Raw genomic sequence first — 26,903 nt, forward strand, 5'->3', positions numbered from 1 at the left:
GGCTGTAATGGCGATTGCCGTATTGCTGCGTTCGCCCTCCCCAGCGGTTCTCAAATCGTGCCTCCCAGCCCCTCTTGCAGTCCGGTCCTTTCCCCCGGCTGCGGCTGAGTTCTCCGCGTTTTTTTTAAATTTTATCCCGCGCCTCGCGGCCTCGGTAGCTGCCCGGCCTTTTTCCCCGGTCGCGGTCGAGCTCTCTCTCGACGCTGTTGCGTCTCCCAGCCCGCTTGCAGCCCGGTCTTTTACACCGGCTGCGTTTACATTCACCGCAGCTCCCGTGCCTTACGCTGCCCCAGTCTCAGCGCCTCTGGCCCCGACTTCTGTCCGGCTCTTTTCCCCGGCCGTGGTCGAGTTCTCCGCCCTTATATCCTCCGTTTTTCCCTCCCCTACTTCACAGCCAACGTGGCCGACTTGCTGCTCGTCGCTGATCGGCTTACCCACCACCGTGATAGAAGGGATGATCACTGCCTGTTGCTGATGGAAGGCTTCATGTCAGGATTCTTCCTTGCTCTTCAGACCCGAGTCTTTTCTCAGCAGGATGATGAGGGCGGATGCCTCTTCTCGACGCCCGTTAAACTTCCTTGGATATATCTCTGCCGCAGGGTAAGATCGTCATCGTCGCCACTGTTAAGTCTGTGTGTTCTAGTTATTGTTAATAAGAATAACTGCACACAGACCACAAGAGTAAATTCAACAGGTCTTTACTAGTCGGAGGTCAGGCTGAACTGCCCAATAAATCATTACACAGCACTTATATACCGGTGTGGTCACCACCGGTATTACAGTATACAGCAGCCAAGATAAAGTAGTGCATCTCTTAAAATAGTTCTCTTAAAGGTGGAACGGTTACATACACCACACTCCTCATCCTTGCATGTGCACCTCACATTATGGGCAAAGGGACCTGAAAGCCCTAATGGCCAGCCCTCATCCAGCAGCTATGGGACTGGCATGAAAATCAATTGCACATTCAGCACTTTACACACTGTCCAAGCTATTCGACCATGGGAGGCATTGCAGACAAGATCAGGGCTACACACTGTCCAAGCTATTCGACCATGGGAGGCATTGCAGACAAGATCAGGGCTTCACACTGTACTAGCTATTCGACCATGGGAGGCATTGCAGACAAGATCAGGGCTTCACACTGTACTAGCTATTCGACCATGGGAGGCAGTGCAGGCAAGATCAGGGCTACATACTGTCCAAGCTATTCGACCATGGGAGGCAGTGCAGACAAGATCAGGGCTACACACTGTACTTAGAGGCCGTCCTTTCTCGTGCAGGCCAAGGTTGCGCACAACCGGCGCAACCGAACTGAGACCGGGGGAGGCCGTCCTGACCTCAAAGAGCTCTCCGACCTCGACCAGCGTGTGGAGCGCATTATGGGAGGCCGGCTGATTGGCCCCGTCGCCAGTGGAGATGCCGACCCTGTTCTGGGCACCAATGGTAAGGGCATCACCTTTTGGACCTCTCTCGTTCCACTTGCGCATCAGATCAGCATCCTTTGCCACTGTCCGACCAATGCGGTGAATGGCACCACTCATGCCTCCCTCGCTGCCGCCCTGTCCTCACTCTAAAGCTACTCTTGTGCCTTCCTGCTTTCAGATGGTGAATCGCCAGGTGAGGAGGCGGGCCCTCAAGCTGCCACTGTCAGCCCTTCAGAAGACGAGGAGGAGGAAGAGGAAGCCGGCCCATCAGTGCCACCCTCAGCCGCGCCAGCCCATGGCAATGTAGGGGACACGTCTTCCCTGGAGGGGAGCCGGGGGGAAGGGTCAGAGGAGAGTGAAGCTCCGGGGCCCAGCGGCCTGCAGCAACGCGGGAGGGGTGGGGAAGCTCGGCGGACTTCTCCCCAGAGGGTGAGTGCGGCCTCCAGTCCTGCGACGGTGAGCACAGAGGAGGTGCGCCTCCTAGAGGAAATGGCCGTCCAGGCTGAGCGCAGGCACACTGAGCTCATGGCTGCAGTGGCAAGGATGCCTGACTCCATAGAGTCACTGGCAAGGAATGTGCAGGAATTTGGGGCAGCACAGGCCAGGAGTCTGCAACAATTCAGTGCAGCACAGGCCAGGAGTCTGGAACTATTCAGTGCAGCACAGGCCAGGAGTCTGCAGGACATCGCGGCAGCACAGGCCAGGAGTCTGCAGGACTTTGCGGCAGCACAGTCGGCTTCTAGCCAAGTGCTCAGTGGTGCCGTCCATTCACTGGCTGGTGTCATGCGGACACAGACCAGGGCCACACGGGCACTAACTGCTGCCACCCTCGCTGGATCAGCCAGGCATCGCCAGGGCACTCGCCGCGCAGCAGCAGCCCAGCAGTCTGTCCTTCAGCTGTTTGCTGCGCATGCTGCAGTGCTGGCCCGTGCGAGTGCCAATGTGTCAGGCGACCAGCGAGCACCTGCGATCTGCCAGGTTGCCACCATTCCTGCAGCCGACACTGCCACTCCGCCATTGCAGCTGCCACGAGCTGCTGGACAGACTGCTGCCGCCCAGCCAGAGTTGGAGCAGTCAGCAGCCGGCCACTCCAAGGCCAGAGCTGGTGCAGGCCGACCCCCAAGGGCATCTGCCGTCTCGCCACCTGCCCCTCAGCAGCCTTCCCCCAGCCTTGCTGCAGCCACTGGGCTCCCATTGAGGAGGAGCAGCAGGGCGGGCAGGGGCCAGGCAAGGATGCGCAAGGCATCGCCCTCGCAGGGCAAAAAGTAGAGGTATGCACAAATGCCTGGTGCTTGTTGTAAGGCCGACACTGGTGCAGTTGTTTTTGTGTAAGGCCGAGACTGGTGTCTTTCTTTCTTTTTGTAAGGCCGAGACTGGTGTCTTTCTTTCTTTTTGTAAGGCCGAGACTGGTAGTTTTGTGTTTTTGGAGGGGGCTTCTCCACATGAGCATGTAATGTGGGAAGGGCAGAGGTTTTCAATAAATTATTGTTGTTAAATTGCAGTTTGCATGGTTTTTTGGTTGAGTCCTGGTTGCCCTGCTCGGCTGAGGGCTTGTGGAGCGGCTACATTCATCTGCTGACATTGGCACAAGCCAGTCCCTGAGAGGGGGCCTAGAACCGACGTTCAATAAGCCGGCGACGGGCGGCCCTTGCACTTTCTGCCTCCCTCCTGTGCTGGTCCTCCTCCTCCTCCTCCTCCTCCTCAGGTGGTCCTCCAATCTGTGGTGGCAGTGGCTGAGTCCTGCGGATAGCCAGGTTGTGCAGCATGCAGCAAACGACCACGAAATGGGAGACTCGCTCCGGCGAATACTGTAGGGCTCCACCGGAATGATCCAGACAGCGGAACCGTTGCTTCAGGACGCCGATTGTTTGTTCGATGATGTTCCTGGTTGCTTGATGGCTCTCGTTGTATCCCTCTTCAGCAGGGGTGCTGGGCGCACGGAGCGGGGTCATCAGCCAGGTACACAAAGGATAGCCTTTGTCCCCGATAAGCCATCCTCGTGGGTGAGGCTGGGCCTGGAACATGTCTGCCACAGAAGTCTGTCGCAGGATGAAGGCATCGTGGCTGCTGCCTGGAAAGCGGGCATTGACAGCTAGGATGAGCTGCCTGTGGTCACGCACCAGCTGGACGTTCAGCGAATGGTAGCCCTTCCGGTTGTGGTAATCCTCGGCATTCTCCAGAGGTGCCCGCAAAGCCACATGCGTGCAGTCAATGGCGCCCTGCACCATGGGGAAGCCCGCGAATGCTGCAAAGCCCATTGCACGCTGTTGCTGCTTGGCAAGGGTCATGGAGAAGGAGATGAAATGACGTCTCCTTTTGAAAAGGGCATTGGTGACCTGGCAGATGCAGCAATGCACGGCGAACTGGGAGATGTTGGCAATGTCCCCAGTAGCGGATTGGAAGGAGCCGGTGGCATAGAAGTTGAGAGCCACTGTCACCTTCACTGCCACCGACAGAGACGTCCTGCTCCTCAGCTGTGGCTGCAGATCACCGCCAAGCAGCTGGCAGATCTCTGTGACCACGTCCCTTCTGAATCGCAGCCTCCGAACACACTGCTCCTCAGACATGTTGAGATAGGAGAACTGCTGGCGGTATACCCTGGGTGGGTAAGGCCTCCTTTGCCGACGCCTGTTGCCCCCTCTCCGTCTAGCCAGGGCTGCCACTCTCTCACGGCGTCTGTGAGCCCTTTGGATGTAATTGAGAAAGCCAGCGTTGACACCCATTGCAGCCCCCATAATATGCTGGCAAACAATGAGATGTCAATGAAGGCAAATACTAGTGGAAAGCTGTGGCCTGAAGCCAGAAGTACCTGTCCGAGTGTTGGGCCAAAGCAGAAAGCTATCTACCTTGGTCTCTCTCCAAAGATCCGTTTCTCAAGAGGGAGTGCTGTGAAATGGCAGCCTTTTATAGTGCAGGAGGAGTGCCCTTTAATTTGCGCCCCCCGCGCCCCGCATCGGCTGAGCACCGTTCCACTCTAACAGTTGCTAGGGGCGCCAGGCGCACAATGGGGCGTTGCCACTGAAGTTCCGGCTGGGGGCGCACAAAGGGCGTTGCACGAGGAAATGACGTCATGATCTGCACGCGCAAAGACTTTGCGCCGCCGCTAAATCTCTAGTGAAGTTGGGGCGAGGCGCAGTTCGCGCTGCGCCCGGGCGCTACCCGCCTAGCGCCCGACATCTACTCCTCCTAAGGCGCTAACGGCTGGCGCAACCAACTGAATTTCTAGGCCTTAGTCAGGATGGAGAAGGTGAGACAGAGAGCAGAGCGCTTCAGCACTGAGGCTCTGGACCAGTTGGTGTCTGCAGTGGAGCGCCGTCGAGATGTTCTGTATCCTGACAATGGCAGGAGGCCGAATTAAAGGGTTAACGGCAATCTTGGAGGGAGGTTTCTCTGAGGGTCAACTCCAGCAGCATGGCGACCAGGACCCCTGTTCAGTGCAGGAAGAAATTCAACGACCTCACTCGGGTCGTTAGGGTGAGTGTTGTTTATGCAAACTTCTGATTCCCTCCATCTGCACCTGACTTCGAGCACCCTGTTGCCATGATGCCCCAATGGCCATCTGTCAGCAAGCGCCCATGGCCCTTTCTGGGCACACACATGGACATTTCACTCAAGGCCACATGTAAGGGCTCTTGCACCATGGGGGGCATGCGATGATCTCTCAAGGCCACATGTAAGGGCTCTTGCACCATGGGGGGCATGAGATGATCTCTCAAGGCATCATGTTACAGAGCTTCCCCTTCTTTCCCCTGCAGTCCAAGCTGGCGGCGATGCGAAAGGACCAGCGGCGAACCGGTGGTGGGCCTCCACAAGTCGTCACTCTCACGGATCTCGAGGAGAGAGTGCACCAGATTCTTGGAGGACGTCTGTGTGGTCCTGTTACCACTGCAGCTGCCGACCCCATTTCCGACAGCGAGGGTAAGGCTCTCACCTTTTCCAGCTGTTTCCTTCCACTTGGTCCTCCCGCCAGCATGCTTCCTCAGTGTGCAGCCATGTCAGAGCCTTGCCGCAATCTGGCATGCCTTTCCGCCAACCTGTCCTTTTGCTAAAGCCACTCTTCCACCTCCCTGCTTTCAGATGATTCATCACCAACTCAGGCTCAACGCCCTGAAGCTGCCAGTGCCAGTGCCTCCGGAGGCGAGGATCAGGAGGAAGCCGGAGCATCCGCTCCAATCTCAGGGGAGCATACACATCTGCAGACTGGGGATAGTAGTTCCCTGGAGGGGAGGGGGGGGGGGCTCTGAGGATGAGCCAGTTGCCGGAACAAGCGGCATGCAGCAACGCAAGGGGGGTAGGCAAGTTCGGGCACCGTCTCCCCGGAGGGCAAGGCAGGTAGTGATGACTGCTGCACAGAGTGCAGAGGAGGTGCGTCACCTGGCTGAAATGAGCACCCAGGCCCGGATCAGGCACACTGAGCTGATGGCTGCAGTGGGGAGGATGCCTCAGTTAATAGATACACTGGCAAAGAGTGTGTTGGACTTCGGGGCAGCAATGGAGAGGACTCTCCAGGGCTTCGGGGCAACAATGGAGAGGACTCTCCAGGGCTTCGGGGCAACAATGGAGAGGACTGTCCAGGGCTTCGAGGCCGCTTTGGAAAGGACTGTTCAGGGCTTCGGACAATCCCTGTAATGGTCTGTCCAGGGCTTGTCCGAGGCAATGGAACGGTCGGCACCGGCCTTGTCCGAAGCAATGGAAAGAACTGTCCAGGGCTTCTCCGAAGCACTGGCACCTGCCACACAGGTCCTCACTGCTGCCATGCAGTCACTTGCCAGCCTCATCCACACCCAGATTGAGGCAATGCGAACTCTCACTGCAGCTACCCTATCTGCATCAGCTAGGATCACCCCGGGCCCTTCCAGTCCCATACAAGGCCAGGAATCAGTGGAGCATGCGATTGTGGCGGATGAGCCGAGCCGGTCCCCTCAGAGAGCCAGTGTGTCGTCCGACCATGGTGCAGGTGTCCGCTCTCGGCAGGTGACCATTGCACATGCCAGCGCTGGTACGTCTGCAGTGCAGCTGCCACCACCTGCAGTGCACACTGCTTCCAGCCATGCTCAGATCAAGCATCCTGCGTCCGCACCCTCCAAGCCCAGAGGTCGGCCAGGCCGTCCCTCAGGGGCTTCTGCGCTTCCACACAGTCAGCAGGCATCCCCCAGCCTTGACCCCTTCACTGGGGTTCAATTACGTAGGAGCAGCAGGGAGGGAAGGGGCCGACCGCGAAAGAGAAGTCGTTCTCCATCAAGGGGCCAGCAGTAGAGGGAGGTGCTGAGACGTTTCTTTGGCCAAATTCAAGGACACCCTCACCTGTTGTAATTGTTGGAAATGGTTTGTTGAGTTTTGCGGCTTTGCCGAAGAGTTAACTGTTATTTTGTTAGTTATGGTTTCTGTTGACATGACGTTGTTTTGCTGTAATGAAAGACTTTTGTGACAATAAAGAAAAGTTTTAATGTGCTATGGTACATGCGACTAATTACAGTGATGCTGGCCTTCAGAGGCTTTCAAACATCCAAAGTGCGCAGGAGTAAAGACACCCATCATTCCGCCAGAGGGGCCTCGAAACGAGTCCTGATGAGCCTCTGACGGATGGCCCTTCCACTTTCAGGAGCCCTTCCATCTTCCTCCTCCTCCTCCTCCTCGTCCGCATGCGCCTCCTCCTCCTCCTCCTCCACCTGCTCTTCCTCCTCCTCCTCCTCCTCGTCCGCCTGCTCTGCTGGTCGTTGAGGGACAGCTGGAATTGGCTGGGTGCGTCGAATCGCCAAGTTGTGGAGCATGCAGCAGACGACGACGATGTGACCCACTTGCTCCGGCGAGTACTGCAGGGCTCCCCCCGAATGGTCCAGACATCGGAAACGCTGTTTGAGCACACCAATAGAGTGCTCTACAATGTTCCTGGTCGCCTGATGGCTGCTGTTGTACAGCTCTTCTGCTGGGGTGGCGGCCACACGGAGTGGTGTCATCAGCCATGGGCAGAGAGGATAGCCCTTGTCCCCAATAAGCCAGCCTCGTGGTCGAGCCGGCCCCTCAAAAAGGTTACAAACTGAGGTCTGCCGCAGGATAAAGGCATCGTGGCTGCTCCCTGGGAATTGGGCGTTGACTGCCATGATGATTTGGCGGTGGTCACAGACCAGCTGCACGTTGAGGGAGTGGGACCCCTTGCGGTTGTGGAAGTCCTCAGGATTCTGGAATGGCACCCTCAAAGCCACGTGTGTATAGTCAATCGCCCCCTGCACCATGGGGAAGTCCGCAATAGCAGCGAAGCCCTGCGCCTGCTTCTCCAGGGTCAGAGGGAAGGTGATGAATTGACGCCTTCACCTATAAAGGGCAGCTGTAAATTGCCGGATGCAACAGTGGACTGCAAACTGAGAGATATTCGCAATGTCCCCAGTGGCTGACTGAAAGGATCCGGTGGCATAAAAATTGAGGGCAACAGTCAGTTTAACGGCCACCGACAGAGAGGTCCTGCACCGTAGACACGGCTGCAGATCCTCAGCAAGCAGGTGGCACAGCTCAGTAACAACGTCCCTCCCGAATCAGAGCCTTCGCACACAGTGCTCCTCCAACATGTCAAGGTATGACACCTGCTGCCTAAAGACCCTCGCAGCATACCCTCGGATTGGCCGACCTCCATTGCCCCTCCTCCTTCTGGCCAATCCCAGCCCTCTCTCCCGCCACCTCTCTGCCCCTTCATAGTGTTCGGCCATGAGGCCGTCGCCCTCCAAAGCAGCTCCCATTCCGATGCCAGTTGGTCAAAAGGCTGTTAGGTCTAGTGCTCCAACTGCTCCGGACAGGTTTGAAGGTCCCAAGTACTCTAATGCTAAATTCCAAAAACTCTGCTCCACAGTAGCTCACCAACTCTCTCCACCAACGATCGCAATGAACAGGCCAAGTGGCTGCAGCTTTTATACTAGAGCTGTCCCCTTTAAATAGCGCCCCCCGACTACGAGAAGGGCCTGCTAACGTTCCTTCGAACTGTCACTAATAGCGCTAGGCATAAAGGCTCCGGGCGCCACCCAATATCCGGGCAGGGGCGCCTAAAAGGCGTTGCACACTGAAATGACGTCATGATCTGCTTGCGCACGCGGGCGCGCGCAAACACTTAGCGCAGGCGTTAAATGTATAGTCAATATGGGAGTTGTCGCTATCTTCATTGCGCCCGCCCCAACATTGGGTAATGCCCCAATTCTCGGTCTCTTTAGGCGCTAACCACTGGCGCTAACAACCGAATTTCTAGGCCACTGGGTTCAAGTCCCATTCCAGGGACATGAGCACAAAAATCTAAGCTGACACTCCAGTGCAGTGCTGAGGGAGTGCTGCACTGTTGGAGGTGCTGTCTTTCAGATGAGATGTTAAACTGAGGCCCTGCCTGCTCTCTAACTTGGATGTAAAAGATCCCATGGCACTATTTCGAAGAAGAGCAAGGAAGTTATCCCTGGTGTCCTGGCCAATATTTATCCCTCAATCAACAACACAGAAACAGATTCACTGGTCATTTTCACATTGCAGTTTGTGGGAAATTGCTGTGTGCAAAATTGGCGGCTGCATTTCCTACATTACAACAGTGACTACACTTCAAACAGTAGGGAAGAGTGACCATAATATGATAGAATTTTATATTGAGTTTGAAAGTGATTTAGTTAAATATGAAACCATGGTCATAATTCTAAACAAAGCAAACTACATAGGTATGAGGGGCAAGTTGGCTAACATAGATTGGGAAACTACATTAAAAGGTATGATGGTAGACAAGCAAAGGCTGGCATTTAAAGAATTAATACATAATTTACAACAAATATACATTCCTTTAAGGCACAAAAACCCCACAGGAAAAGTGTTCCAATGGTGGCTACCAAGAGAAGTTAAAGATGGTATTAGATCAAAGGAGGAGGCTTATAATGTTGCCAAAAAGAGTAGTAAGCTTGAGGATTGGGAGGATTTTAGAATTTAGCAAAGGAGGATCAAGAAATTGATAAAGAAAGGGAAAATAGAATATGAGAGTAAACTAGCGAGAGACATAAAAACAGACTGTAAAAGCTTCTTTAGGTATGTAAAAAGGAAAAGATTAGTGAAAATAAATGTGGGTCCCTTACAGGCTGAGACAGGAAAAATTATAATGGAGAATAAAGAAATAGCAGAGAAATTAAACAAATACTTTGGGCTGGATTTTGCCAGTGCTCAGAGGGCATGTTTGGAGGCGGGTCAAAGGGTAAAATTGTTTTGATTGATGGCGGGTTCCGATCCCACCGTTAATACCGCCTCCAAACATTTTTCCCAAGTGTCGGGTCCTCGATTTGCTCATGGACCCGACACCTAGCAGCGGGAAGAGGATTAAAGCTAATTACCTGTCTATTAACAGGTAGTTGATAGTAGTTGGCAGGCTATTTTTTAAGTTTGCCGCTTCTGTGGCATGGTGTGAGTCTGCTGTTATGTTTCTGGATTGATGACAGCTGCAGAAGCGGTGTGAAGGATCCAATGGTGCACTGGTGAGTCTCAGAGGTAAGAAAATGTTGGGAAATTCATTTAGGTAACAAGTTTTTAAATCCATGTTCAGTGCCCCCTCATTGGGAGAACCTCTCTCACCAGTGACAGATCGTCCTGTCACCTCACCTGCAGCTGCCATCTATTCCAGCCTATGGAGGGAGTCATTGGAGAGCCTGGATGCAAGAGCTCACCTTTGTACAGTGATTGTCAGTGTTTGCAGCACCTCAATGGTGTCAAACACTGAGAAATCAGCTGTCAAAAAAAATTGTGCGTGGTCCCTTTAAGAAAACCGGCAGATGACGCGTCATCAAATGATGTCATCTGACCGGCTTCCTCTTAATTGGCTGGCAAGCCCGCAGAGCAGGCTTAACTAGGTCAATCAACGTAAAATCACATCTGTGGGCCGGATGCAGTTGGGGGCGGGACTGGAAGCCGGAAACCACCTGACCTGCACCCAACCCGCCTCCATTGAAAAAATGGCAGCCAAATTGTCTGTCTTCATGGAAGAAGATAGAAAAAATTTCCTGGAAATATGGAGAACCAAGGCTCCAGTGAGAATGAGGAACTGAAAGAAATTGGTATTAGTAAAAAAATAGTACTGGAGAAATTAATGGAACTGAAAGCCAATAAATCCCCATGACCTGATTGCCAACATCCTCGGGTTTTGAAAAAGTTGGCTATAGAGATAGTGGATGCATTGGTTGTCATTTTCCAAAATTCCATAGATTCTAGAATGGTTCCTGTGGATTGGAAGGTAGCAAATGTAACCCCACTATTTAAGAAAGGAGGGAAAATGCTAGAATCTATTATTAAGGACACTTAGAAAATAATAATAGGATTGGGCAGAGTCAACACGGATTTATGAAAGGGAAATCGTGTTTGACAAATCTGTTAGAGTTTTTTGAGGTTGTAACTAGCAGGATAGATAAGGGGGAACCAGTGGATATGGTGTATTTGGATTTTCAGAAGGCATTCAATAAGGTGCCACACAAGAGGTTATTAAACAAAATTAGGGCTCATGGGATTAGGGGTAATATACTAGCATGGATTGAGGATTGGTTAATGGACAGAAAAACAGAGATTAGGAATAAACTGGTCATTTTCAGGTTGGCAGGCTGTAACTAGTGGGGTACCACAAGGATCAGTGCTTGGGCCTCAGCTATTCACAATCTATATCAATGATTTGGATGAGGGGACCACATGTAATATATCCAAGTTTGCTGATGATACAAAGCCGGGTGGGAATGTAAGTTGTGAGGAGGATGCAAAGAGGCTTCAACAGGATATAGACAGGCTAAGTGAATGGGCAAGAACATAGCAAATGGAATATAATGTGGAAAAATGTGAAGTTATCCACTTTGGTAGGAAAAATAGAAAAGCAGAGTATTTTTTAAATGGTGAGATTGGGAAATGTTGGTGTTCAGAGGGACCTGGGTGTCGTTGTACACAAATCACTGAAAGTTAACATGCAGGTACAGCAAGCAATTAGGAAAGCAAATGGTATGTTGGCCTTTATTACAAGAGGATTTGAGTACAAGAGTAAAGACATTTTACTGCAATTATATAGGGCCTGGAAGAGACCACACCTTGAGTACTGTGTACAGCTTTGATCTCCTTACCTAAGGAAGGATATACTTGCCAGAGAAGAAATGCAACGAAGGTTCACCAGACTGGTTCCTGGGATGGGGGGATTGTCCTATGAGGAGTATTGAGTAGACTAGGCCTTTATTCTCTAGAGTTTAGAAGAATGAGAGGTGATCTCATTGCAACATACAAAATTCTTACAGGGCTTGACAGGGTAGATGCAGGGAGGATGTTTCCCCTGGCTGGGGAGTCTAGGACCAGGGGTCACAGTCTCAAAATAAGGGGTCGGCCATTTAGGACTGAGATGAGGAGAAATTTCTTCACTCAGAGGGTGGTGAATCTTTGGAATTCTCTACTCCATAGGGTTGTGGAGGCTCAGTCGTTGAGTATATTCAAGTCTGAGATCGATAATTTTTTGAATATTAAGGGAATCAAGGGATATGGGGATAGTGCAGGAAAGCGGAGTTGAGGTAGAAAATCAGCCATGATCTTATTGAATGGCGGAGCAGGCTCGAAGAGCCAAATGGCCTACTCTTGCTCCTATTTCTTATGTTCTTATGTTCTTAAGTGCTTCATTGTTTGAAAAGCACTTTGGGACATCCTGAGGTCGTGAAAGGTGCTATATAAATGCAAGTCTTTCTTTTTTTCATCCTTCAGTCCCTACACTCCCCTTTGCTTTTAGTAGTGGATGCGCAGAAAAATTGGACTACAGTAGTTCATGGGACAACCTCAGAGGTGCTAGGGAAGTTTTCACCAACAAACGCAGACACTGGATCCAAAATCTGGGCTGCCCTTGGATGGTGGACATGCATGTGGCCTAAGTCAGCTAAATCGGATCGAACCTAGTTCAGTTCCACACCAACTAGCATATTAGCTTTATATTCTTGCACTAGACTCCTGAAGTTCAGTTTAGGTAGATTATCTGCCAACTAAGTGGAAGGCTTGAAGTCATATATAAGTCTTTCCATTTATTCTCCCATTATTATGATTATTTCTGCTTTGTTGAATGTTCCTTTACGTCTTTTACATTTTGCCTTTTTAAAAACTTGTTTCAAATTGGTTCCATGGAAACAGCCGAGGCAGTTGGAGTGCTTTTGAAGCACAGTCCCCTGAAGAATTCCCGCGATAGGGCTTTTGATGCAAGGTCCCTTTAAGAATTCCCGTGGTAGGTGTAATAGAGCCACCTGGTGGACTACTGATGTATATAATAATTAGCTGGAGTGCCCGGCGGTGCCGTGGGTTTTTTGAGGGCATGTTGTTATGTAAAAAGTAGAAATAATTTTTATATATATATAAATGAGTTTGTCTGTCTGTCTGTGTGGGAAGGAGAGAGAGAGAGAGAGGGAAAGAGAGAGAGAGAGACTGGGGGGGGGCAGAGAGGCCCGGGGATCGAGAGAGAGACTGGGGGGAGAAGAGAGAGACGGGGAGGAGAGAGAGACTGGGGGGGAGAGAGCGACTGGGGGGGAGAGAACGACTGGGGGGGAGAGAGAGAGAGAGAGACTGGGGGGGAGAGAGAGACTGGGGGGAAGAGAGAGAGGGAGAGAGACTGGGGGGAGAAGAGAGAGACTGGGGGGGAGAGAGAGAGAGAGACTGGGGGGGAGAGAGAGAGAGACTAGGGGGGAGAGAGAGAGAGACTGCGGGTGAAGAAGGGCGGCCGCCATTTTGTGAGGTCGGCGGGAAGTTCCCTCACCCTCTCTCTCTCCCTCCCCCTCTCTCTCCCACCCCTCTCTTTCCCTGCCCCTGTCTCTCCCCTCTCTCTCTCTCCGCCCCTCTCTCTCCCTGCCCCTCTCTCTCCCTGCCCCTCTCTCTCTCCCCCTCCCTCCCCGCTCTCTCTCCCTCCCTCTCTCTCCCTCCCTCCCCTCTCCCTCTCTCTCCCTCTCCTCTCCCTCCGACTCACCACAGTACCAGAATGGAGCATATCCGACACCGGGAGTCCGGGTGCCCATCGCTCCGAAGCGAGCCCGGGGTTCCTCATGGTTAACGCGGCGGGCCTTTGGACCCAATTGGCCGGGCGGCAGTGGAACGTCTTTCGCTGCGGACTCCCGTGTCCGATATCCGTCGGGGATGGCTCGTGTGAAAGCCCCGGTTTTCCCCGGTCCCGCACTCATGGCAAGAGAAAGAGGAGGAAGGAGAGAGAGATAGAGAGGGAAGGAGAGAGAGATAGAGGGAAGAAGAGAGGGAAGAGGAGAGAGAGAGAGAGAGAGGGGGGAAGGAGAGAGAGAGAGAGAGAAATTTTTTAAGCTTCAGGCCTGGCCGGTCTGTAATGGCCGCCACTCACCTCAGTAACGGCAGTTTGAAGGATTAGGCCCCGCCCACAAATGCCAGGCTTTTTTGTAAAACTGGTTATGAGACTGGTGGGCTGGTCACTCTCCTCTCCCCTCCCTCCCCCTCTCCTCTCCCTCCCCCTCTCCTCTCCTCTCCCTCCCTGCCCCTCTCCTCTCCCTCCCCCTCTCCTCTCTCTCTCCCTCCCCCACTCCTCTCCCTCCCCCTCTCCTCTCCCTCCCCCTCTCCTCTCCCTCCCCCTCCTCTCCCTCCCTCCGTCCCCCTCTCCTCTCCCTCCTCCTCCTCTCCCTCCCTCCCCTCTCCTCTCCCTCCCTCCCCCTCTCCTCTCCCTCCCTCCCCCTCTCTCCCCCCTCTCCTCTCCCTCCCTCCCCCTCCTCTCCATCCCTCCCCCTCTCCCTCCCCCTCTCCTCTCCCTCCCTCCCCTCTCCCTCCCTCCCCATCTCCTCTCCTTCCCTCTCCTCTCCCTCCCTCTCCCCTCTCCCTCCCTCCCCCTCTCTCTCCCTCCTTTCCTTTCTCTCCCTCCCTCCCCTCTCCCTCCCTCCCTAGCGCCTCAGGCCCGGCCGGACTCACCTCGGTACCAGAACGGAGTCAGTCCGACAACGGGAGGCCGGGTGCCCAGCGCTCCAAAGCGAGCCCGGGGTTCCTGACGGTTAACACGGCGGGCCTTTGGGCCCGGTTGGCCGGGCGGCAGACGAATGCCTTTCGCTGCGGACTCCCATGTCCGATTGCGGTCGGGGACGGCTCATTGTAAAGCCCCAGTTTAGCCGGTCCCGCACTCACGGCAGGAGAGAGAGGGGGAAGGAGAGAGAGAGAGAGAGTGAAGGAGAGAGAGAGAGAGAAGTAGAGAGGGAAGAGGACAGAGACAGAGAGAGAAATTTTTTGAGCTTCAGGCCCGGCCAGCCTGTAATGGCCACCACTCACCTGAATAACGGCAGTTTGAAGGATAAGGCCCCACCCACAAACGCCATGAAACGCCCCCCGTGACGCAGCACACGGATTGGTCAACCTTTACGTCACTCAAAGCTAATGAGCGGATTTCCCCCGTATGATTGGCCAACCGCTAATGAGCGGAATTTTGAACATTTTTTGTCCACTGTCTGAACAATTTTTGTCTGACCAAAAAGTAAATACGCATAGGACACCCTCCTAATCATAACCTTTCTTTTGATATAACATATGTGTAGGTACGCTCTATAGCTTTTGAGTGATGCCTGGACAGACAGACAGACACCACTATCCTTTTATATATGTATAATATATAAGATAAAGCCCTGTGCAGTACAGTTCTTACCAGAAGCCGTGTTCTGCTATTGTGTATATATATGCTGTGTCTCAAGATATCACTGAATTGGTGATGAGGATGCGATTGCGGATTCCCTAGCTGAAATTTTTGTTGGAGGATAATCCTGCCAACCAATGGAGGGACTGTTAGAGGTTCTTCGTTTTGCAGAAAAACTTAAAAATGCGAGGTAAATTTCAAGCATATGTGGCTGAACTGTCGATGTTGCCAGAGTCCAGATGGCCGCGCCTACAGGAATAATAGGGTGCTTGGGTGAGTTCCATTGTGACTGAGAGACTTTTGAAGCGTATGTGGAGTGGCTAGAAATGTTTATCACCGCGAATAGGATTGTCGAAGTCCCCGATGATGTAAACCATAACCGGGTGGTTTTAGAAATGAAACGGGCTATTTTTTTGACAGAAGCAGGCCCCGAAATGTACGAAACCCTGAAAAATGTGCTTGTTCCCGCCAAGCCAAAGGACAAGCCACTGAAGGAGATCCTAAACAAGTTAGAACAGCACTACAGTCCTGAGCCCCTGGAAATAGCTGAAATTTAATGTTTTGGAACACGTGATCAATTAAATGATGAGGGTATCAGTGAATACATTGTAGCTTTAAAAAAGCTATCCATTCACCGTCATTTCGGAAAATTTCAGGACGTATCAGAAGTAAATTGTTGACAACCCCTAACTTGACTTTTGACTTAGCTTGTCAGACAGCGATGTCGATGGATATGGCCGACCGATACTCCCGAGAGTTGAGCGCCATTTCCAGTCATCAGACAACCGAGGTGAATCGGCTGCAGGCTAAAAGTAAAAGTGTATTGAAGTCGTGCTATCAGTGCCTGGGACAACACATCGCTCAAAGCTGTCCATGTGTCAAGGCAGAGTGTTTCTACTGCAAGAAAACTGGGCATCTTGTGAAGGCATGCCGACAGAAGAGTAAACCAACTGGCAATGCTAGAAGTAGAAATCGCCAGTCACTACATACCATTGAAGAGAAGCAGCAGGACGAGGAGTTTCTGGAGATTCACATTATCAGGAGCACGAAGGTATCTAACAGCGATTCGCGAGGTATCGTCATCCAAGTAGATGTCGCAGGAACCAGGATACCCACGGAAATCGACACTGGTGCATCCGTGAGCGTTGTACCGGAATCACTATATCGCGACAAGTTGCGTGATTATCGACTAGAGAAATCGAAGGTAGAGCTGCGAGGCTACTCAGGAGAGCAAATCCCTGCAGTGGGAAGTGTCACCATATCAGTGAAATACAACGATAAGTGTCAGAGCTTGCCTCTCATAGTAGTGGCAGAAGACAAGCCTGCCTTGATAGGTAGAAATTGGTTGGGATCACTGAAGCTGGATTGGAATGAGATTTTTCATGTGGAAGCGAAATTTGCATCGAGAGAGGATGTCATCAAGCGGTATCTGAAGATGTTCAGCAAAACGGGCAGTCCGTCCAAGACTTCAAGGCGAGTGTCAGAGTGCAGAAGGACACAAGACCAGTTTACTGCAAGCCACGTCCCGTACCATATGCACTCAAGGAGAAAGTTGAGCAAGAACTCAAAAAACTAGAAACTGAGAACATTATCTTTAGGGTAGATCTGAGTAATTGGGCTACACCCATTGTTGTTGTACCTAAGTCAGATGGTAAGGTAAGGCTGTGTGGTGATTATAAGGTAACCGTAAACTAGGATCTAGAGTGCAATCTACCCAATACGTTGCCAAATGTGGAAGATTTGTTCACAACACTGACAGGTGGTCAGATCTTTTTGAAGTTAGATCTAACAAACGCCTACCTACAACTTGAGTTAGATGAAGGGTCCAAGTCATGCTTGACTATAAATACTCACCGAGGCCTATATCAGTTCAATAGACTACCATTTGGAGTGTCTTCTGCCCCTGGCATATTCCAGGGGGCGATGAACCAAATTTTGCAAGGGATTGAAGGGGTAATGTGTTATTTAAATAACATACTCATTTCAGCATCAAACAGGCAAATCCATGATGAGGTGTTGAATGAAGTGCTCAAACAGCTAGAGAATCACAGAATACGAGTGACAGCTCACAAGCGTGAGTTGTTTCAAATCTCAGTGGAGTACTTAGGGCACAGAGTACACAAAGATGTTTTTCATCCAAGCAAGGGAAAGCTGGATGCAATCAGAAATGCACCCACTCCCAAGAATGTCTCTGAACTTTGATCATTTTTGGGTCTTTTGAATTATTACGGAAAGTTCCTCCCAAACTTGGCTTCATTGTTACATCCACTGAATGAGCTGTTGAGAAAACAGGTCCCTTTGAAGTGGTCAAATGAATGTGAAACAGCATTCAAAGAGTGTAAAAGCCAGTTAGTAGAGAGTACCATGTTAGTTCACTATGATGTACCTAAGGAGTTGGGGCAGTGATCTCTCATGTACTAGATAGTGGGGAGGAGAGACCAATTGCTTTTGCTTCACGCACTCTCCGTGCCAGTGAGCGGAATTATGCGCAGATTGAAAGGGAAGTTTTGTCATTGATTTTTGGGGTCAAGAAGTTTCACAAATACTTGTTTGGTCGTAAGTTTACCATAGTTACTGACCATAAGCCCCTGACAGCAATCCTCCATCCAAAGTCCCCAGTTCCAACCTTAGCTGCAGCCCGAATGCAGAGATGGGCTTTAATTTTGTCAGCGTATGCATATGACATTGAGTACAGAAAATCAGCTGATCACAGTAATGCTGATGCTATGTCCAGGTTGCCATCCCCATCACAAGTTACACCCAATAAGGAAGAAGTGTTCTATTTCTCATACATTGATGAGCTGCCAGTCACAGCTGAAGAGATTGGTAGGGCAACCAAACGTGACCCAATTATGTCAAAGGTGTATGATTACATAGCAAATGGATGGCCAAAACAGGTATCAGAGGAAGATATCCATCCATACTTCATTCGTAGGAATGAATTGTCAGTTGGGAGCAAGAGTGGTTATCCCAACTAGGTTCAGGTCTAAATGGTTAGGAGATCTTCATGACCAGCACCTGGGAATGTGCTTGACCAAGAGCTTTGCACGCTGTTATTTATGGTGGCCAGGTTTAGATAAAGAGATAGAGTACATAGTTAGTCAGTGTACAATATGTCAATCGGTGAGCAAGAAACCACCATCAGTACCATTACAGCCATGGAAATGGCCTTCCAGGGTGTGGCAAAGGTTACATGTATATTTTGCTGAGCTAGAAGGACAGCAATTGTTCATAGTGATAGATAGTCACTACAAGTGGGCAGAGGTGTTTCTGATGCGGATAATAACAACAAGCAAAACACTAGACAATTTGCAAGTATTGTTTTCTTCATATGACCTTCCAGAAGAAATTGTGTCTGATAATGGGCCGCAATTTTGTTCAGAAGAGTTCACACAGTTCATGAGCAGAAACGGTGTGAAACATACCAAAGTTCCACCCTACCACCCTGCTTCAAACGGTGCAGCAGAGTGCACAGTACAAATTGTCAAACGTGCCCTTATCAAGCAAATGTTGGATCCAAATCCAAAGAAACATCAGTTGTCATTGGACCACAAACTGGCAAATTTTCTGATTACCTATCGGAATACTCCTCCTACTACTGCTGATAGAAAACCAGCAGAGTTGTTTCTCAAACGACAGCCATGAACCAGGTTCTCGTTGTTAAAGCCAAACTTGGCACAGTCCGTAGAAGAGAAACAATCAAGGCAGAAAGAGAGTCAAGATAAAGGTAGAGTTAGAGAGAGAAGTGTGAAGCTTAACCAGAAGGTTAGAGTGAAGAACCATCACCATAAATGGTTAAAGTGGTTACCAGGAAGAGTAGTGAAGATATGTGGCCCTCGCACATATTTGGTCAAATGTTTGATCATGGAAAGGTTAGGTTTGTTCACATTGATCATATCTTACCTACAGATGTGGAAGGAGTTGAAAGCCGGGATGATTCCATTTATTCTGATGGGTCAGGTAGTCTTGTTACAAGTAGAGTACCAGTAGCAAATCTTACATCAGACGTACCAGAATCAAGTCCAAGACAAAGTCAGAATTTAACTCTGAGCCTGAGTCAGGCAGACAAACAGTCTGAAAGTGCAGAGAGTCCAAATGTAGATCAAGGTCAGCCCTTGGAGAAAAATTCTCCACAGGCTCAGCCTAGAATGAGTCGAAGTCCTACAACATGATCTGAAAGTTCTGTTTAAGAACGAAGGTATCCTCTTTGAAACAGAAAACCAGTGGTTAAGTTTAATCTGTAAATATGGAAAATAGGTTCATATCTTTTGTTTGTGTTACAGAATTCTATAGTAGAATTTGGAAACGTAAAATGGGTTCCATTTGAGAAATGTATACCAAGAGTTGTGTATACCATAAAAGTCATGTACAATGATTATTTGCTATGATTAACTTCTTCAATAAAGAGGGAGAAGTGTAATATAGCCACCTATTGGACTACTGATGTATATAATAATAAAGCCATGTGCGGTATAGTTCTTACCAGAAGCCATGTTGTGCTGTTGTGCTGTTGTGTGCCGTGTCCCAAGATATCACAGTAGGGTTTTTGATACATGGTCTCTTTAAGAATTCCCGTGGTAATGTTTTTGATGCACGGTCCCTTTAAGAATTCTCGTGGGAGTGCGTTTGATGTTTAAATTAAGTTCTAAGCAGGTCAGACTCAAGAGGGGATTTGTCCCCGCTGGTCAGCCAATTCAAATTGTTCCATTTTTAATTAAGTGTCTGCTCTTACTGGATTCAATGGAAGCTGTTCACTGCCGTGCCTCATTGTGTCATTATATATTTGTTATCTTCAAGCTCCATACAACAAATCATTTCCTATTCATTCATATCTATATATTCCAGGCTGCTTTATGTCCGGGCCAGAGCACTCGCAATAGACTTGAAATTTAACACAGAATTTGTTTTTCATAAAACCAAGGTGAACTTAATTTTTTGAGTCCCTCTTGAGTTGTCAGATTGTCTAATTTGGTAGCACTATTGACCCTTGAGTAAAAAGCTTCCGGCTTCAATCCCCTGAGGGAGTGCAGCATTGGCTGGGTACGGTTGTGTACTGGTCATGTTATTGGACTAGCAATTCAGAGCCTGGACTAATAATCCAGAGTACACGAGTTCAAATTCCCAGCATGGCAGGTTTGAGAATTTGAATTCAGTTAAAAAGAACTGTAATATCTGGAAAAGTGACCTTGAAGCTGTTAGATTGTTGTTAAAAATCCAAGCGGTTCATTAATGTGAGGGAAACCTGCTGTCTTTACCTGGTTTGGCCTCCAGCCCCACACCAACGCCTCTCTCTTCTTCTTAGGCAGTCCCTCGGAACTGAGGATGACTTGCTTCCACATTAAAAATGAGTTCTCAGGTGACTGATGAGTCCAATGTGGGACCTACATTCTCTGTCACAGGTGGGGCAGACGATGGTTGAAGGGGTGGGTGGGTGGGTGCTTGGGTTGATGTGCGCTCCTTGCGCTGCTTGCGCTTGGCTTCCGCTTGCTCCCGGCGAAAAGACTCGAGGTGTCCAGCGCCTTCCCGGATGCTTCTCCTCCACTTTGTGCGGTCTTGGGCCAGGGATTCCCAGGTGTCGGTGGGGATGTTGCACTTTTTCAAGGAGGGTTTGAGGGTGTCCTTGAAGCATTTCCTCTGCCTACCTGGGGCTCTCTTGCCATGTCGGAGCTCCAAGTAGAGCGCTCGTTTTGGAAGTCTCGTATTGGGCTTGCGGACGATGTGACCCATCCATCGGAGCTGATTGAGCATGGTCAAAGCTTCGATGCTGGGGATGTTGGCCTGAGTGAGAACACTGATGTTGGTGCGCCTATCCTGCCATTTTATCCCCAACTGCAAGTTCAAACACCAACGTGGCTGACTCTTAACTCCCCTAACAAGCCATTCAGTTATATCAATACCGCCACCCAGTGGTTCAAGAAGGCGGCCCACCAACACCCTCTGAGGGCAACTGGGGATGGGCAATAAATGTTGGCCAGGCCAACAATCCAAGAATGGATGGTAAAAGATAGCTGAAATGTTAAGACGGAATCCTGTTTGCCTGTACAGGTGGATGTTAAAGATTCCATGGCACTATTCAAAGGTGAGCAACAAGTTCTCGTCCTGGTCAACAGAGGGCTCCACTCTGTGAAGTAGGCAAAGGCACCAGACTGTGGAACGTGACTGCAGGATGTGACTGGTATTCACGCCGCTTCATTCCCCTGTAATAGACAGCAGTAGTGAATGAACCTTTAGCAGCACAGGGAGTCTGCTCAGGGAACTCAAGTGTCTGACCATTACAGTCAATCTCACAGCACGCTTCCCCGATGTGACAATCTGAGTGGCCAGAAATTAAAACACACTCACGTTCGAGGTGCATGCCTGGTGAGTGGGCAGCTGGGCAAGACCCATAAGTCTGTTGGCGCCCATGGAATCATATCCCAGTCAACATCTTCAGGAGAGAAGGGAAGAATTTGGGGATTTGAAAAAAAAATTCGACTTGTTCACACCCAGATGCTAGTTAGCTGATCTCAGCTGGGCAGTGATATGGTTCCTACAGTTGGCCTCAGCACCTCTGGGCGAGGGAATGGAAGATTCTACCAGGTTCCCATCTCCTGATCGCAATCTGTTTTATAGTGGTATAAGTTAGATGATGGAGACTGAATTTAGGAATTACGGGGTGAGATTTTCCTCTTTGGGGGGGTGCAGTGGCAGGGAGGGTCTTCCACCCATCCCTCCTGGATTGAGGGTCATTATTGATGCAGGGTGATGTCTCGGCAAGATTCCCACTGTCAAGACGGATCCCACCAGTGTCAGGGAACACCACTGCAGCACTAGATGTGATTGCTAGGTATAGCGGCCCAGAAATTCGGGTCGGGGGCTTCCTGCGGGTGCAAGCCCCCGACCTACACTTACATATCGCGCTGACATTTGAAGACTGGGCCTGCATGGATTTCCGGTCTGTGGCCCGGTTCAGCTCCCGGCGCGCTGTGCGTGCGTGATCCAGCAGCGTACTTAGTGCGATGAGCCGGCTGGGATCACGTGAGCACTGGGCAACCAATGGGAGTTTGCAAAAGTCCATTCATGAGTTAGACATAAGACCTGTCAAACTCATGAAAACTCCGGGCACCCAAAACAGTACTTGAACTTCAAATAAAAGTTTTTAAAAATCCTACTAATTAAATGAACTATTAATAACTGTAAAAAAAACTATTTTAAACAATTATTCAAATTTCTGCAAAAAAATTTTTTTCAAGAATTCTTTAAAAATGATAAACCTGTGGAAAAAAAATTCTAACTTTAATTATTAGACCACTTACCTTTTAAAACTAAGTCCTTACGTCTGCTTTTTTCATTCGTAAAAAGTGGAGGCCTTCACGCACGGACAAACCTGTCAAAAAAACCGAAGTTCAACGCGTACGCGCTGCCTGAAACATCGCACGCGAACCGCCTCTTAACCCCTTGGTTCAGAGGAGAGGAAATGCCAGTTTTCCGTGCATGCGCTGTGCATGCTGAAATCCGGCACTTCCAACGGGCCCACGCGTGAGTACCCCGTCCGTACTCACGCGTTGGGACCGGAATTACTGGGCCAGCGTTTTATGGCGTAGGATATCACCAGCTACAAGTTTTGTTCAGGATTGCAAGCACCAGCCTCTCTCTCTAACACAACCTTTCTTGTCTCTCTTTTATTTATTCGACTATGGCACCTCTGAACTTTTCTCCCTAACACTGATTCTCCTAACCTCCAAATATCAAACCCTAGATGCTCTGCCTCCTCCCTCCAGATTCACTGTGTTGAACTCCTTACACTGTTTTTTACTCCAACTCATTCTTTCCTAGAATCTCAAAACAGACCTACTCTTCTTCCTACAACCTACAAGCTTTTAAAACTCGAGCTTAGGGTTACCTGTTCCTACTTCCTGATTTAGAAACATAGAAACATAGAACATAGAAACATAGACAAATAGGAGCAGGAGTAGGCCATTCGGCCCTTCGAGCCTGCTCCACCATTCAATATGATCATGGCTGATCCTTTATCTCAATACCATATTCCTGCTCTCTCCCCATACCCCTTGATGCCTTTTCTGTCTAGAAATCTATCTATCTCCTTCTTAAATATATTCAGTGACTTGGCCTCCACAGCCTTCTGTGGTAGAGAATTCCACAGGTTCACCACCCTCTGAGTGAAGAGATGTCTCCTCATCTCCGTCCTAAATGTCCTACCCCGTATCCTGAGACTGTGACCCCTTGTTCTAGACCCCTCAGCCAGGGGAAACATCCTCCCTGCATCCAGTCTGTCTAGCCCTGTCAGAATTTTATACGTTTCAATGAGATCCCCTCTCATTCTTCTAAACTCTAGTGAATACAGGCCTAGTCGAACCAATCTCTCCTCATACGACAGTCCTGCCATCCCAGGAATCAGTCTGGTGAACCTTTGCTGCACTCCCTCTATGGCAAGTATATCCTTTCTTAGGTAAGGAGACCAAAACTGCACACAGTACTCCAGGTGTGGTCTCACCAAGGCCCTGTACAACTGTAGTAAGACATCCTTGCTCCTGTACTCAAATCCTCTTGCAATGAAGGCCAACATACCATTTGCCTTCCTAACTGCTTGCTGCACCTGCATGTTTGCTTTCAGTGACTGGTGTACAAGGACACCCAGATCCCTTTGTACATCAACATTTCCCAGTCTATCACCATTTAAATAATACTCCGCCTTACTCCGCCTTATTTGAACTTATCTTCTTTCCTGTTCTTTTATCCCTTTGAGGTGTCCCACACTGTGAGCCTTGGAGCTTTACTTGGGTTACTCAATAATAATTTAAAAAAATAAACAAAATATTTTTTATCAAAGTTTCACACTCCAATAGCCAGTACCTATTACAGTTCTTAAATGTCATTATTACATCAATGGGCTACATCAAGGTACCGAGGAGATTTACGAGGCTGTTGCCAGGACTGGAGAATTTTAGCTATGAGGAAAGATTGGATAGGCTGGGGTTGTTTTCTTTGGAACAGAGGAGGCTGAGGGGAGATTTAATTGAGGTGTATAAAATTATGAGGGGCCTAGATAGAGTGGATAAGAAGGACCTATTTCCCTTAGCAGAAAGTTCAATAACCAAGGGGCATAGATTTAAAGGAATTGGTAGAAGGATTAGAGCAGAGTTGGGGAGAAATGTTTTCACCCAGAGGGTGGTGGAGGTCTAGAACTCACTGCCTGAAAGCGTGGTAGAGGCAGAAACCCTCATTGCATTTAAAAAGTACTTGAATATGCATTTGAAATGCATTAACCTACAAGGCTATGGACTAAGAGCTGGAAAGTGGAATTAGGCTCAATAGCTTTTTATCAGCCAGCACAGACACGATGGACCAAATGGCCTCCTTCTGGGCTGTAAACTTCTATGATTCTATATAAGAGATTAGCGTGCAAAATTAAGGCACATGGGATTGGGGGCAAGGTATTGACTTGGATAGAGAACTGGTTGGCGGACAGAAAGCAAAGAGTTGGAATAAATGGGTCATTTTCCGAGTGGCAGGCAGTGACTAGTGGGGTACCGCAAGGATCGGTCCTGGGACCCCAGCTGTTCACAATATATATTAATGATCTGGACGAGGGAATTGGATGTAATATCTCCAAATTTGCAGATGACACAAAGCTGGGTGGGAGGGTAAGCTGTGAGGAGGATGTCGTGAAACTCCAGTACGATCTGGACAGATTGGGTGATTGGGCAGAAACATGGCAAATGCGCTATAATGTGGATAAATGTGAGGTTATCCACTTTGGTGGCAAAAACAGGAAGGCAGATTATTATTTGAATGGCAATAGATTGGGAGAAGGGGAAGTGCAAAGAGACCTGGGTGTTCTTGTGCACCAGTCGCTGAAGGTAAGCATGCAGGTGCAGCAGGCGGTTAAGAAGGCAAATGGTATGTTGGCCTTCGTAGCAAGAGGGTTCGAGTACAGGAACAAGGATGTCTTGCTACAGTTGTACAGGGCCTTGGTGAGACCGCACCTTGAGTACTGTGTGCAGTTTTGGCCGCCTTGCCTGAGGAAGGATGTTCTTGCCATGGAAGGAGTGCAGCGAAGATTCACCAGGCTGATACCTGGGATGGCAGGAATGACGTATGAGGAGAGATTGTGTCGATTGGGCTTATACTCACTGGAGTTTAGAAGATTGAGAGGGGATCTCATCGAAACCTATAAAATTCTGTCAGGCCTGGACAGACTAGATGCAGGAAGGATGTTTATGATGGCCGGGGAGTCCAGAACCAGGGGTCATAGTCTAAGGATAAGGGGTAAGCCATTTAGGACTGAAATGAGGAGGAATTTCTTCACCCAGAGAGTGGCGAACCTGTGAAATTCTCTGCCACAGAGGGCGGTGGAGGCCAGTTCATTAAATATATTCAAAAAAGAGTTGGATATATTTCTTAAGGCTAAAGGGATCAAGGGATATGGGGAGAAGGCAGGGACAGGGTACTGAATTTGGATGATCAGCCATGATCCCTAAGGAAGTGGTACTTGGTAAAATAATGGGACTCAAGGCGGATAAATCACCTGGACCTGATGGCTTACATCCTAGGGTCTTGAGGGAAGTGGCGGTAGGGATTGTGGATGCATTGGTAATAATTTTCCAAAACTCCCTGGACTCGGCAATGGTCCCGGCAGACTGGAAAACTGCTAATGTAACACCCTTATTTAAAAAGGGCAGTAGACAGAAGGCTGGAAAGTATAGACCAGTTAGCCTAACATCTGTGGTAGGTAAAATTTTGGAGTCCATTATTAAGGAGACAGTAACAGGACATTTGGATAATCATAATTTAATAGGACAAAGTCAGCATGGTTTTATGAAGGGGAAGTCATGTTTGACAAATTTGCTGGAGTTCTTTGAGGAAGTAACATATAGGGTGGATAAAGGGGAACCAGTGGACGTAGTGTACTTAGACTTCCAAAAGGCATTTGACAAGGTGCCACACAAAAGATTATTGCTTAAGATAAAAAATCACGGGATTTTGGCATGGATAGAGGATTGGCTATCTAACAGAAGGCAGAGAGTTGGGGTAAATGGTTCATTCTCAGACTGGCAATCAGTAACTAGTGGTGTTCCGCAGGGGTCAGTGCTGGGTCCCCAACTCTTTACAATCTATATTAACGATTTGGAGGAGGGGACCGAGTGTAACATATCAAAGTTTGCAGATGATACTAAGATGGGGGGGAAAGTAGTGAGTGAGGAGGACATAAAAAACCTTCAAGGGGACATAGACAGCCTAAGTAAGTGGGCAGAGATTTGGCAGATGGAATACAATACTGGAAAGTGTGAGGTTATGCACTTTGGCAGGAAAAATCGTAGAGCAAGTTATTATCTTAATGGCAAGAAACTGGAAAGTACTGAAGTACAAAGGGATCTGGGGGTCCTGGTGCACGAAACTCAAAAGGTTAGTATGCAGGTGCAGCAAGTGATTAAGAAGGCCAATGGAATGTTGGCTTTCATTGCTAGGGGGATAGAATATAAAAATAGGGAGGTATTGCTTCAGTTGTACAAGGTATTGGTGAGACCGCACCTGGAATACTGCATACAGTTTTGGTGTCCATACTTAAGAAAGGACATACTTGCTCTCGAGTCAGTACAAAGAAGGTTCACTCGGTTAATCCCAGGGATGAGGGGATGGACATCTGAGGAGAGGTTGAGTAGATTGGGACTCTACTCATTGGAGTTCAGAAGAATGAGAGGCGATCTTATTGAAACATATAAGATTGTGAAGGGGTTGGATCGGGTGGATGCAGGGAAGATGTTCCCGATGATGGGTGAAACTAGAACTCGGGGGCATAGTCTTAGAATAAGGGGCTGCTCTTTCAAAACTGAGATGAGGAGGAACTACTT

This window comes from Somniosus microcephalus, chromosome 13 (genome assembly GCF_052327205.1).
Source record: "Somniosus microcephalus isolate GS21.2 chromosome 13, FLI_Smic_1.0, whole genome shotgun sequence".
NCBI classification, from domain to species: domain Eukaryota; kingdom Metazoa; phylum Chordata; class Chondrichthyes; order Squaliformes; family Somniosidae; genus Somniosus; species Somniosus microcephalus.